Source organism: Triticum urartu, chromosome 2A, assembly GCF_056163025.1.
Source record: "Triticum urartu cultivar PI428250 chromosome 2A, HENAU_Tu73, whole genome shotgun sequence".
Taxonomy (NCBI): domain Eukaryota; kingdom Viridiplantae; phylum Streptophyta; class Magnoliopsida; order Poales; family Poaceae; genus Triticum; species Triticum urartu.
In genome coordinates, this window is record NC_141874.1 from 539252804 (window position 1) to 539265937 (window position 13134).

Sequence of the window (13134 nt, forward strand, 5' to 3'; positions counted from 1 at the left end):
CCTCGGGGGCACTCTCTCCCTCCCTCACAAAGGTTTGCATGAGAGGAGGAGGCCGTTTGGTCTTGTCATTCTTCTTCTTGTTCTTGGAGTCGGGGACGTACCCAACCCCTTCCTTGGCCACACCTCCCTTTTGGTTGGTCAAGAGATCGTTGAGGTTCTTCTTGCCTTGTATGCAAGTCGCAAGACCTCTCTCAAGTTGCTCCTTCAACTTAGCATTTTCCTCAACAAGATGTATATGCTCACAACACGGGTTAGTAGCATTTGCATTATCAATTAAAACCATATGAGGAAAAGTTGCTTTCTCCTTAGTTAGCTTCACTTGGAGTTGATCATGAGACTCCTTGAGACTAGCGTGAATACCCTTCAAGGCCTTGTGGGCCTTGTCAAGTATATCAAACTCCTCTTTGAGTCTAGCAAGATCAACCCCGAGTTTGGCCTTCTCGGAATTTAGCACAAGAGAAACGAGGGCATGATCATAATCTTTCTCTAACTTAGCATGATCTACATTGTGTGACTCCTCAAGAGCCAAACAAAGACCACGCTCTTCCTCAAGAGCATTGGAAAGATCCGAAATCTCATCGGCATAGTCACGACTATGTCCTTACATCTTAGAGATGGTGTCTTCGTGAGCCTCGATCATGTCATTGGCCTCACCAAGTTGTTACAAGAGAGCAATAAAGTGCTTCTTGGATTTTCCCTTGAGTTTTCCCATAAAGGCCTCAAACTCGTTAGCCTCCAAATTAGCTCCCTAAAATTCATTAATGCTATCCGTTGGGGAAGGATGATTAATGATGGTAGTTTTGATGTTGGAGGTTACCTTGTTGGTGGCTTTAGCCATGAGGCACTTGGCGGTGATGCTCTCGTTGGGTGAGTCGAAGAGAGACACCCGTGGCGTTGTTGCAATGGCAACAGAGGCCATGGCAACCGACTCATCATCTTCATCATCGTCATCGTCCTCATTGTACTCTTCTTGCACAACCAAGGCCTTGGGATGAGTCTTCTTGGTGAAGTTGTTCTTGTTGGGGAACGACTTGGCCTTGTCCTTTCGGATGAGTTTGCCACCATTGTCTTCCCTCTTCTCATACGGGCATTCCGCAACGAAATGACTCACGTTGCCACAATTGTAGAAAGTCCTTACACGTTGCTTTCCCCTTGTACCACTCGAGTTGTTTTTGCTAAAGTTTGTCCTTGAGTTTTTCTTGCTCCAAAATTGCCTTGAAGCAAGTGCCATGTGTTCATGATATGCATACTTCGTATCTTCGGGGTTGCTCTCCTCTTCTTCCTCTTCTTCGTCTTCCACTATGAGCTTGGCCTTCAATTCAAGGTTAGGCTTCTTTGCCCGTTGAGAACGGAGCACCGCATTGTCGGTGGTCTTGTCCAAAATGTTCATGGCCACAAACTCATCCAACACTTCGCTTGAGGTCAAAGTGTGGAAGTCCGGTCTTTAAAGAATGACGGAGGACATGGCCTTGTGATAGGGCATCATTGCCTTGAGGAATTTGCGCTTGATCCAATTGTCATCCATGTCCTTGCTCCCGTGATCTCGTAGTGAGACCGTGAGTTTGGTTACTCTCTGATAGAGCTCACGAGGTTCTTCATCTTCCTTCATTGCAAACTCATCGGACTCATCTTGTACCACTTCATAGTTGGAGCATTGAATGCTTGCGCTTCCCCGGTAGAGAGACACGACACAATGCCATGCATCTTTGGCCAAGGCGAAAGGACAAAGATGAGGTAGGTCTTCGGGTGGAATAGCATCTTGAATGATGAAGAGAGCATTCTCATTGAATTGATTGTCCGCGGCTTCTCGAGGAGTGAAGTTGCTTGGATCATGTGGATAGAAACCTTCTTCAATGATTCTCCAAAGGTTAGTGTTCACATGATTTAAATGACGTTTAAAGCGGTAAACCCAAGAATCAAAATCCTCATTTTTCACAATCTTAGGGGGAGGACCGGCATGATTCAAATGAGTGGAAGGAACCGGTCCACCATAAACAAGTGGTGGTTCCACATGGGCAAAGATGCCGGTGCCATTATTGCCGCTAGAAGAAGGAGCCTATTCACTACTAGCTTCCCCCTTGTCGGGATAGCATCCGTCACCTTGTTGGCGGGATCACCCACTTACAATGGTGCGGTGGATAGTTTAAGCCCCTCAAGAAATTTAGTAAACATGCTTTCGACTTCGGTCATCATGGAGGTTTCAATGTCTCCAAGGCCACATTGAACTCCTCACGAGAGACCGAAGTTCCCCCATCTCCCGTAGACGAGATCGGATTCACACCAGAGTGTTCCTCCACACCGTCTACGGTATCAACCATACTCTTTGGATGGTAAAGTCCTTAATAAAGAGATGAGGCTCTGATACCAATTGAAAGGATCGATATGGTTGACTAGAAGGGGGGGGTGAATAGGCAACTAACAATTTTTAGCTTTTCTTTAACAAGTTAAACTTTGCATCAAAATAGGTTGTCTAGAAATGCAACTAGGTGAGCAACCTATATGATGCAACGAGGATAGGTACACAAGCAAGCAAGAGATATGAAACAAGTAAGCTTGCTTAAATAAAGGCACGAGATAACCAAGAGTGGAGACGGTGGAGACGAGGATGTGTTGCCGAAGTTCCTTCCCTTTGAGAGGAAGCACGTCTCCGTTGGAGCGGTGTGGAGGCACAATGCTCCCCAAGAAGCCACTAGGGCCACCGTATTCTCCTCACGCCCTCACACAATGCGAGATGCCGTGATTCCACTATTGGTGCCCTTGAAGGCGGCTACTGAACCTTTACAAACAAGGTTGGGGCTCTCTCCACAACTTAATTGGAGGCTCACAACAAAACCACGAAGCTTCACCACAATGGAATATGGCTCCGAGGTGTCCTGAACCGTCTAGGGTGCTCAAATACCCAAGAGTAACAAAATCCACACAAGAAAGTATGGGGGAACCAAATATCCTTTGGTGGAAGTGTAGATCTAGGTCTCCTCCTTCAATCCCTAGCAAATCAACAAGTTTGAGTGGCTAGAGAGAGAGATCGGGCAAGAGAGCTTGAAGGGCATCAATGGTGGAGTGAGAGAGGTCAAAGGTGGGAGTGGTAGGTGGGAGAAGCTCCCTTATATAGTCTCCCCACAATTCCAACCTTTACTGCGTTTTTGCACTGCAGCGGTACAACCGATCCTCGTCCCGGTACAATCGGGACTCACGGTGTAACAGCAGAACCCTACCAAGCGGTACAACCGGACAGGTGGGCGGTAGTACCGGCTAAGAAAGATAACCGGACTAACCGCCTGGCTATCGCACAACCACCGCATCAAAACAGGAGCTTGACCGGTACTTGGGCGGTGCCTGGCCGGAACAACCGCATGGCCTTGAGCTCTTGGGCGGCTAAGTTCTGAGAAGAAGAACCGCTCGGACCACCGGTGGTACCGGTCATCGTGGAACGACCGGACCAACCGGGCCACTACCGCCCAAGAACAGCATCAAACCAGAGGCGAGAGCGGTACTTGAGCGGTACTTGGACGGAACCAGCACCCTAGCTGTTGCAGAGCATGGTGGCGGTACCACCGCCCGGAGGCAGCGGTACAACCGCTCGAGCAAAAGCTGGTGAGCGACAAGACCCAGCGGTACAACCGCTGGGCAGAAACAGTGAGCAGGAAAGAGGGGAAGAGGCAAGGAAAACTCTCTCTCTCACACACACCTGAGGAAGGCAAAGAGAGGGTGAGAAAAGTGTACGTGAACTGATTCCCCCAGAGCTTCCTAATGAGGATTCCCTCTTGATAGTACGGGTACTCTACGACCAAAGAAAATAAAAACGTAGAGGACACGTCTTCGATCTTTTCCTTCGAGAGGTAATAGCAATCCGATGTAAGCCTAAGCATCGAGAACCTAAAACATATAGCACACGTTTAGACCACAAAGGGTTGTCATCATCATCCAAAACATAAAGTAGGGAAATGCCCTTTCAGATATTTAGTTACTTCTTTTTGCAGATGATTAATAGATAAATTCCTCACGTCCAGCAATTTATTTTAGAATTTTTGGGGTTCCAGATCTTGCGCTAGCTACAGATTACTACAGACTGTTCTGTTTTTGACAGATTCTGTTTTTCGTGTGTTGTTTGCTTATTTTGATGAATCTATGGTTAGTAAAATAGTTTATAATCCATAGATAAGTTGGAATACAGTAGGTTTAACACCAATATAAATAAAGAATGAGTTCATTACAGTACCTTGAAGTGGTGTTTAGTTTTCTTTCGCTAACGGAGCTCACAAGTTTTCTACTTTAAGTTTTGTGTTGTGAAGTTTTCAAGTTTTGGGTGAATTCTTGTGATGGATTATGGAACAAGGAGTGGAAAGAGCCTAAGCTTGGGGATGCCCATGTCACCCCAAGATAATCCAAGGACACCAAAAAGTCAAAGCTTGGGGATGCCCCGGAAGGCATCCCCTCTTTTGTCCACTTCCATCGGTAATTTACTTGGAGCTATATTTTTATTCACCAACATGATATGTGTTTTGCTTGGAGCGTCTTGTATTATTTGTGTCTTTGTGTTTTAGTGTGCCACAATCATCCTTGCTGTACACACCTTTTGAGAGAGCCATACATGAATTAGAATTTGATAGAACACTCTATGTGCTTCACTTATATCTTTTGAGCTATGTAATTTTGCTCTATGTGCTTCACTTATATCTTTTTGAGCTAAGTAGTTTTGCTCTATGTGCTTCACTTATATCTTTTGAGCTATGTAATTTTCCTCTATGTTCTTCACTTATATCTTTTAGCGTTATAATTTTGCTCTATGTGCTTCACTTAGATCTTTTAGAGCACAGTGGTGGATTTGTTTTAAAGAAACTATTGATCTCTCATGCTTCACTTAAATTATTTTGAGAGTCTCTTGATAGCATGGTAATTTGCTTAATAATAATATGCTTGATATTCAAGATTTGTGAAACTTTCTTTTGAGTGTGTTGAATACTAAGAAAAGATTGAAGCATGATAATTGTTTTGAGATATGGAGGTGATAATATTAAAGTCATGCTAGTTGAGTAGTTGTGAATTTAAAGAATACTTGTGTTAAAGTTTGTGATTCCCGTAGCATGCACATATGGTGAACCGTTATGTGATGAAGTCGGAGCATGATTTATTTATTGATTGTCTTCCTTATGAGTGCCGGTCGGGGACGAGCGATGGTCTTTTCCTACCAATATATCCCCCTAGGAGCATGGACATAATACTTTGCTTTGATAACTTCTAGATTTTTCCAATAAGTATATGAGTTCTTTATGACTAATGTTGAGTCCATGGATTATATGCACTTTTTCCCATCCTTCCACCTTTGCTAGCCTCTCTATTACCGCGCACCCTTCGCCGGTATCATACACCTACCATATACCTTCCTCAAAACAGCCACCATACCTACTTATTATGGCATTTCCATAGCCATTCCGAGATATATTGCCATGCAACTTTCCACCGTTCCGTTTATTATGACACACTCCATCATTGTCATATTGCATATCCCGGTACACCGCCGGAGGCATTCATATAGAGTCATATTTTGTTCTAAGTATCGAGTTGTAATTGTTGAGTTGTAAGAAAAATAAAAGTGTGATGATCATCATTATTAGAGCATTGTCCCAGTGAGGAAAGGATGATGCAGACTATGATTCCCCCACAAGTCGGGATGAGACTCCGGACGAAAAATAAATAAAAGAGGCCAAAGAGCCCAAAAAAGAGAAAGAAAAGAGGCCATAAAAAAGAGAAAAGGCCCAAATAAAAAAATGACAGAAAAGGAGAGAAGGGACAATGTTACTATCCTTTTACCACACTTGTGCTTCAAAGTAGCACCCTGATCTTCATAGTAGAGAGTCTCTCATGTTATCACTTTCATATACTAGTGGGAATTTTACATTATAGAACTTGGCTTGTATATTCCAATGATGGGCTTCCTCAAAATTCCCTAGGTCTTCGTGAGCAAGAAAGTTGGATGCACACCCACTTAGTTTCTTTTGATGAGCTTTCATATACTTATAGCTCTAGTGCATCCGTTGCATGGCAATCCCTACTCACTCACATTGATATCTATTGATGGGCATCTCCATAGCCCGTTGATACGCCTAGTTGATGTGAGACTATCTTGCCCTCTTTTTCTCTTCTCCACAACCACCATTCCATTCCACCTATAGCGCTATATCCATGGCTCACGCTCATGTATTGCGTGAAGATTGAAAAAGTTTTGAAAAAGTTAGAGTATGAAACAATTGCTTGGCTTGTCATCGGGGTTGTGCATGATTTAAATACTTTGTGTGGTGAAGATAGAGCATAGCCAAACTATATGATTTTGTAGGGATAACTTTCTTTGGCCATGTTATTTTGAGAAGACACAATTGCTTTGTTAGTATGCTTGAAGTATTATTATTTTTATGTCAATATAAACTTTTGTCTTGAATCTTTCGAATCTGAATATTCATATCACAATTAAGAAGATTTGCATTGAAATTATGCCAAGTAGCACTCCGCATCAAAAATTCTCTTTTTATCATTTACCTACTCGAGGACGAGCAGGAATTAAGCTTGGGGATGCCTGATACGTCTCCAACGTATCTATAATTTTTGATTGCTCCATGCTATATTATCTACTGTTTTGGACTATATTGAGATTTATTTTCCACTTTTATATTATTTTTGGGACTAACCTATTAACTGGAGGCCCAGCCCAGAATTGTTGTTTTTTGCCTATTTCAGTATTTCGGAGAGACGGAATATCAAACGGAGTCCAAACGGAATAAAACCTTCGGGAACGTGATTTTCTCACCTAATGTGATCCAGGAGACTTGGACCCTACTCCAAGGAGTCAAAGAGGCGGTCACGAGGGTGGGGGCGCGCCCACCCCCCTAGGGCGCGCCCCCTGCCTCATGGGCCCCTCGGTGCTCCACCGACGTACTCCTTCCTCCTATATATACCTACGTACCCCCAAACGAACAGATACGGAGCCAAAAACCTAATTCCACGGCCGCAACTTTCTGTATCCACGAGATCCCATCTTGGGGCCTGTTCCGGAGCTCCGCGGGAGAGGGCCGTCATCACGGAGGGCTTCTACATCATCATAGCCTCTCCGATGAAGTGTGAGTAGTTTACCTCAGACCTTCGGGTCCATAGTTAGTAGCTAGATGGCTTCTTCTCTCTTGTTTGATCTCAATACAAAGTTCTCCCCCTCTCTTGTGGAGATCTATTCGATGTAATCTTCTTTTTGCAGTGTGTTTGTTGAGACCGATGAATTGTGGGTTTATGATCAAGTCTATCTATGAATAATATTTGAATCTTCTCTTAATTCTTTTATGTATGATTGGTTATCTTTGCAAGTCTCTTCGAATTATCTGTTTGGTTTGGCCAACTAGATTGGTAGTTCTTGCCATGGGAGAAGTGCTTAGCTTTGGGTTCGATCTTGCGGTGTCCTTTCCCAGTGACAGAAGGGGCAGCAAGGCACGTATTGCATCGTTGCCATCGAGGATAACAAGATGGGGTTTATTTCATATTGCATGAATTTATCTCTCTACATCATGTCATCTTGCTTAAAGCGTTACTCTGTTTTTAGCTTAATACTCTAGATGCATGCTGGATAGCGGTCGATGAGTGGAGTAATAGTAGTAGATGCAGAATCGTTTCGGTCTACTTGTCACGGACGTGATGCCTATATACATGATCATGCCTAGATATTCTCATAACTATGCTCAATTCTGTCAATTGCTCAACAGTAATTTGTTCACCCACCGTAGAATACTTATGCTCTTGAGAGAAGCCACTAGTGAAACCTATGGCCCCCGGGTCTATTCTCATCATATTAATCTCCATCACTTTAATCTTGCTTTGCTTTTTTACTTTGCCTTTTACTTTTAACTTTGCATCTCTATACCAAAAATACAAAAATATTATATCTATCAGATCTCACTCTCGTAAGTGACCATGAAGGGATTGACAACCCCTAATCATGTTGGTTGCGAGTAGCTATCGTTTCGTGCGGGTACGAGGGACTTGAGTGTGGCCTCCTACTGGATTGATACCTTGGTTCTCAAAAACTGAGGGAAATACTTACGCTACTCTGCTGCATCAAACCTTCCTCTTTGGGGAAATCCAACGCAAGCTCAAGAGGTAGCAGGAGACACCTGGCGCAACGGTCTCGGGGCGTCACAAGTCTCTCCTCCCGGGAGCAGCACCGATTCGTGGGGGATCAGCCCTTCCTCGACCAAATTGTCGATGTCATCATGGCTGATCGTCAACCGGATCCAGTCGCCCTGGATCCAGCCGCGTGGCAGGCCATACCTTGATGAGGATCCGCCCCGGCTGGACCTCTTCCCCTTCGCCTTCGCGGTCGCCTTCTTCGCGCGCTCCAGAGCCACCGTCTTCTCCTTCCCCATGGCTGCAGGCGAAATTCAACGGAGCAGTGACGCCGGGAGCGGAGATGGGATGGCGTAGAAAGCAGAGGAGAAATGAGAAGAATAGGGACACCTTGTGCACAAAACCCCAATCTGGCACACTTATATGGGGCCGCTTCCGAGTGGCTGACCTGTGGGTCCGGATGATCCAATCAAATCCCGCAACAGTCGCGCGCGAGGTACATGGCGAACAAGGTGGCGCGGTGATCGAGGCGGCCTCACCTAATCCCTTCCGATTACTGTGGCCTCCCCAGTCCCGAGTGCTTCCCCAAATCCGAATCCCACGATATCCGCGCGCAGCAAGGTCAAACGGAATATCTTTTCCATATCAGTACTCAAGACATCGCAGTAAAGTTCACTCAGCAGATTCAAGAATGGATCAAGGCGACTGAAAATAAGTTGAGATCATCATGATTGGTCGCAATAAGTCACTGCCGAAGCACGAAAATTGAATCGGAGGAATTCTCAACTCCTTCTCCACTCAAGCCTCGAACCATTCGGGGGCTAATGATGAAGTTATGTACCTAGGGTAGGGTCATAGGCCTGACCTAGACGCCCTCCCCAAAGACATCACCCTAAAGCCAGAAGCATTCAAAGGGTACCATCATCCACTCAACCAGAGACATTCCACTCGGAAGAATCAATGTCACTCGACCATCACAGAAATCACTCGACAAACAAAAGATCTAAAGTTAATCTACACAGCAATGGTCGGGCGTTTACCCATAGACTTTATTATCATTTATAGCACTTTAATACAGACGTTACCTGTAACGCTCCTTCTTTATGTACATTGAACCCCTTGTAACGTGGGCTAGCTGGGGTCCTGGCGCACTCTATATAAGCCACCCCCCTCCACCGGCACAGGGGTTCGCATCTTTTGTAAACTCACACACACATACAATCAGTCAACCGCCTTAGGGCACCGAGACATAGGGCTATTACTTCCTTCGTGAAGGGCCTGAACTCGTAAACTCATGTGTACAACTACTCCATAGCTAGGATCTTGCCTCCTCATACCTACCCCCCATTCTACTGTCAGTCTTAGATCCACGACACTCCCTTCCCCTTTTCCCTCTTTGATGGAAGGAAGGAGGGGAGGCCGAATCCTACTTGGACTAGGAGTCCAAGTAGGACTCCCCCCTTATGGCGCGCCCCCTAGGCCGGCCACCTCCCCCAACCCCCTTAATATACAGAGGCGGGGGGCACCCCGAAGGCACAACAGACATCTCTTAGCCATGTGTGGTGCCCCCCTCCACAGTTTACCACCTCGGTTATATCGTCATAGACCTTAGGCGAAGCCCTGCGCTGGTAACTTCATCATCATCGTCGCCACGCGGTCATGCTGACGGAACTCTCCCTCGTCCTAAATTGGATCAAGAGGTCGAGGGACGTCATCGTGATGAACGTGTGCTAAACATGGAGGTACCGTACGTTCGGTGCTAGGGTCGGTTGGATCGTGAAGGCGTTCGACTACATCAACCGCGTTACTAAATGCTTCCGCTTTCGGTCTACGAGGGTACGTGGACACACTCTCCCCTCCGGTTGCTATGCGTCTCCTAGATAGATCTTGCGTGATTGTAGGAATTTTCGTGAATTACTACGTTCCCCAATAGTGGCATCCGAGCCAGGTCTATGCATAGATGATATGCACGAGTAGAACACAAAGAGTTGTGGGTGATAATAGTCATACTGCTTACCACCAACGTCTTACTTTGATTCGGCGGTATTGTTGGATGAAGCATCCCGGACCGACATTACATGACCGCGTTCATGAGACTAGTTATACCGACGTGCTTTGCACACAGGTGACTGGCGGGTGTCTGTTTCTCCAACTTTAGTTGAATCGAGTTTGACTAGGCCGGTCCTTGTTGAAGGTTAAAACAGCACACTTGACGAAAAATCGTTGTGGTTTTGATGTGTAGGTAAGAACGGTTCTTGCTAGAAGCCCGTAGCAGCCATGTAAAACTTGCAACAACAAAGTAGAGGATGTCTAACTTATTTTGCAGGGCATGTTGTGATATGATATGGTCAAGACGTGACGAGGTATAAATTGTTGTATAAGATGATCATGTTTTGTAAAAGTTGTCGGCAACTGGCAAGAGCCTTACGGTTGTCGCTTTATTGTATGAAATGCAATCGCCATGTAATTGCTTTACTTTATCACTAAGCTCTAGCGATAGTCATAGAAGAAATAGTTGGCAAGACGACAACGACGCTACGATGGAGATCAAGGTGTCAAGCCAGTGGCAATGGAGATCATGACGGTGCTTTGAAGATGGAGATCAAAGGCACAAGTTGATGATGGCCATATCGTGTCACATATTTTGATTGCATGTGATGTTTATCCTTTATGCATCTTATTTTGCTTAGTACGGCGGTAGCACTATAAGATGATCCCTCACTAAATTTCAAGGTACAAGTGTTCTCCCTGAGTATGCACTGTTGCTACAGTTCGTCGTGCCGAGACACCACGTGATGATCAGGTGTGATAAGCTCTACGTTCACCTGCATCGGGTGCAAGCCAGTTTTGCACGTGCAGAATACTCAGGTTAAACTTGACGAGCCTAGCATATGCAGATATGGGCTCGGAACACTAAGACCGAAAGTTCAAACGTGAATCATATAGTAGATATGATCAACATAGTGATGTTGACCATTGAAAACTACTCCATCTCATGTGATGATCGGACATGGTTTAGTTAATATGGATCACATGATCATTTATATGACTAGAGGGATGTCTATCTAAGTGGGAGTTCTTTAGTAATATGATTAATTGAACTTCAATTTATCATGAACTTAGTACCTGATAGTATTTGCATGTCTATGTTGTTGTAGATCAATGGTATGTGCTACTGTTCCCTTGAATTTTAATGCGTTCCTAGAGAAAGCTAAGTTGAAAGATGATGGTAGCAACTACATGGACTGGGTCCGTAACTTGAGGATTATCCTCATTGCTGCACAGAATAATTACATCCTGGAAGCACCGCTAGGTGCAAGACCCGCTGCAGGAGCAACTCCGGACGTTGTGAACGTCTGGCAGAGAAAAGCTAATGACTACTCGATAGTTCAATGTGCCATGCTTTACGACTTAGAACCGAGACTTCAAAGACGTTTTGAACGTCATGGAGCATATGAGATGTTCCAGGAGTTGAAGTTAATATTTCAAGCAAATGCCCGAATTGAGAGATATGAAGTCTCCAATAAGTTATATAGCTGCAAAATGGAGGAGAATAGTTCTACAAGTGAACATATACTCAGAATGTCTAGGTACCACAACCACTTGACTCAACTGGGAGTTAATCTTCCTGATGATAGTGTCATTGATAGAGTTCTTCAATCACCACCACCAAGCTACAAAAGCTTCGTGATGAACTATAATATGCAAGGGATGGATAAGACAATTCCCGAGCTCTTCACGATGATAAAGGCCGCGGAGGGCTGGAGGTAGAAATCAAGAAGGAGCATCAAGTGTTGATGGTTAACAAGACCACTAGTTTCAAGAAAAGGGGCAAAGGGAAGAAGGGGAACTTCAAGAAGAACGGCAAGCAAGTTGCTGCTCAAGTGAAGAAGCCCAAGTCTGGACCTAAGCCTAAGACCGAGTGCTTCTACTACCAAGGGACTGGTCACTGGACGCGGAACTGCCCCAAGTATTTGGCGGATAAGAAGGATGTTAAAGTAAAAGGTATATTTGATATACATGTTATTGATGAGTACCTAACTAATGCTTGTAGTAGCACTTGGGTATTTGATATTGGTTCTATTGCTCATATTTGCAACTCAAAACAGGGGCTACGGATTAAACCAAGACTGGCTAAGGACGAGGTGACGATGCGCGTGGGAAATGGTTTCAAAGTCGATGTGATCACCGTCGGCACGCTACCTCTACATCTACCGCTGGGATTAGTTATAGACCTAAATAATTGTTATTTGGTGCCAGTGTTGAGCATGAACATTTTATCTGGATCTTGTTTGATGCGAGACGGTTATTCATTTAAATCAGAGGATAATGGTTGTTCTATTTATATGAGTAATATCTTTTATGGTCATGCACCCTTGATGAGTGGTCTATTTTTGTTGAATCTCGATTGTAGTGATACACATATTCATAATATTGAAGCCTAAAGATGCAAGGTTAATAATGATAGTGCAACTTATTTCTAGCACTGTCATTTAGGTCATATTGGTGTAAAGCGCATGAAGAAACTCCATGGTGATGGGCTTTTGGAATCACTTGATTATGAATCACTTGATGCTTGCGAACCATGCCTCTGGGCAAGATGACTAAGATTCCATTCTCCGGAACAATGGAGTGAGCAACTGACTTATTGGAAATAATACATACTGATGTATGCGGTCCGATGAGTGTTGAGGCTCATGGCGGGTATCGTTATTTTCTAACCTTCACAGATGATTTGAGCAGATGTGGGTATATCTACTTGATGAAACATAAGTCTGAAACATTTGAAAAGTTCAAAGAATTTCAGAGTGAATTGGAAAATCATCATAACAAGAAAATAAAGTTTCTATGATCTGATTGTGGAGGTGAATATTTGAGTTATGAGTTTGGTCTTCATTTGAAACAGTGTGGAATAGTTTCGCAACTCACACCACCTGGAACACCATAGCTAATGGTGTGTCCAAACATCGTAACGGTACTTTATTGGATATGGTGCGATCTATGATGTCTCTTACTGATTTACCGCTATCA